Here is a 2,386-nt window from a genome sequence, read left to right as displayed (position 1 = left end):
CCCTGTGCCGACCGTCTGTCTTCACCGGGAGGCCAAGCTCATGGGGAGAGGTGCCTATACTAGGGTATGTTAATGAAAGGTTATGATTGGTAGTTCGCGTATCGCGTACGATAAATCAGGGCCGATTACCCTGACGAGCTATTGCAATTGTTGTGGCACAAGTGTACAACCTCTGCAGAGTTAAACCTATTCGAATAGCCGCGTCCTCGGTTATGGACAGTTGGAAAGGCCATACTGTTCCGTCATCAGAACTTTTCGAAAACTATGAATGGTGAAGGGTGACTTGTGAATTTGAACTTGAAAGGTGACATTGACTTTGAATCACAACAGAGTGGTGGGAATGACACTAATGTTCCCACTTGAGTTAGTTAGCACATGAAGAGTTGTTTACAAAAATGTTTGCGAACTAAAACTGGCTTTATGCAAACTAAACTAGAGCTTAGCACCCCTTACTAGAATTGTTAGCACTTACATTAGTATTAGTTTGCGAGTACTTTAAAGTACTCACGGCTGTGTCCCTGGCTATTCAAATGGCCAGACTATGAAGAGGAGCAGAACTATCAAGAGGACGACCAGCAGGACGCCTACGACAACTAGGGAATCTTCTGACGTCAGACGTTGGCCTGTGGACTAGAGAGTCCCTTCTATTTACGCTTCCGCTATGAAACTATGAACTTTGTGTATGTTGATCAATAGATCAACTATTTGTGTAATATGGATGATGTGATCTCTATTTGTAAGACGACTATGGTATGTAATGAATGATGACTTATGATATTCAACTGTTATGTCTCGCAACAACAATATTCCTGGGATTGCGATGTATGGCATAACAGGCATCTGGACTTAAAAATCCGGGTGTTGACAAGTTGGTATCAGAGCCATTGTTTGACCTTAGGAGACCCTAGTTAGAATGGACGTCTGAAAAACCTAGTTTCAAAAACCAATGAAGTGAATATTTGTGAAACTTGTTCTTACTCTTATCCTTGAGATCTTTTTGCAAAAAAAAAATGAGAAATCTATACTTTACTTTCTTTACCAGCCTACCTAAAATGTTGCACACTGGAGTACTTCTTTAACTTACTTCTCCTAATTACTCACAGATGAAGTACCAATGGGAGTCCTATCAGCTTGGCCCCGGAGGCGACCTAAGGTTCGAAAAGGAGTTGAAGCAACTAGTGGAATATCTAGGACACCCGTATCCCGAGTTCTTCGGAATACCCCTCAACAACCACTCCGGAGAACCACCTCGGTGGGACGTTTCTACTGATCTACGAAGGAAGCTGGATGCCCCGGTATGGGAAACCATATGGTTTTCTGTAACGGGAAACACTTGGAAGGAAGGACTAGTCAACGCTATGCAAGAAGCAATTTCCCGTCTGTGTGGACAAAATGAGGACAAGATCAAGAACACTCGCTTCATCTACTACCCAAGACATGACTCCATGGGAAGACCGATGACCATGCCCCCAACCCCGGAAATGAACCCCGATGTAGCACATCAGGACTTCAGGCAGTACAAAACCCGCAGGGATTTGGACAACGCCCTCGCCTCTCGCCAAGCACCTCACCCGTGAAGAAGAAGAATCCACCAGGAAGAGTAGTATCACCCCAGCACTTAAGTTGGTGTGAGTTGTATCAGGATCCCCTTGTATCGTAGAGCGAATGAATGGTTCTTCAAACCAACGGTGTGTTAGATTTGTAATGTGTGATGTTTGGTATGAATGAAAAAGTGTTGCTGGTTTTTACCCCCTCAACACTACTCAAGTTTTCAAGTTTTGAACTTTTTGAACTTTAACTCAAACAAACCATAGAAGTTTCCCTCTTATCTTATCATCTACCTCAATGTTCAGATGGCCCCTCCTACCCGCAACCACTCCCGTGCCCAGGCCAACCAGATGCACATTGAGCACGCTAAGATGACTGACACCATCAAAATCCTTGCAATGGAGCGCAAGGCACTTCGCCATCAGCACGCCAAGAAGGACTACCTCATCGCTCGCCTCCGCGTAAAGATAGCATCACTGGAGCAGCTCATCCCAATACCCAACCGTGCCCCCAGAGGCAAGTCCACTGTGACTTGCTATGCATGTGGTGTTACTGGTCATTACTCTAAAAAGTGCCCGATGAAAGCCGCCAACAACGCCCCAAGGACTGGAAGCAATGCTGTACCTATTGCCCAAAAGGACAAGTCAACGGTAACCTGCTACGAATGTCGAACTGTGGGTCATTACTCCAATGAATGCCCCAAGAAGCTTGCCAAGATTGCCCCCAATACTGTTGTACCTGCTCAGCAACAGCGCCGTATCGCAACTAGAAGAAAGTTTGCCCCAAACTACCCGAACAACCGCAACGGTCGCTACTACACCCTGACGGCCACCGAAGC

This window comes from Lolium perenne, chromosome 4, assembly GCF_019359855.2.
Source record: "Lolium perenne isolate Kyuss_39 chromosome 4, Kyuss_2.0, whole genome shotgun sequence".
Taxonomy (NCBI): domain Eukaryota; kingdom Viridiplantae; phylum Streptophyta; class Magnoliopsida; order Poales; family Poaceae; genus Lolium; species Lolium perenne.
The sequence above is the reverse complement of the archived record's forward strand: the minus strand, read 5'-3'. Positions refer to the sequence as shown.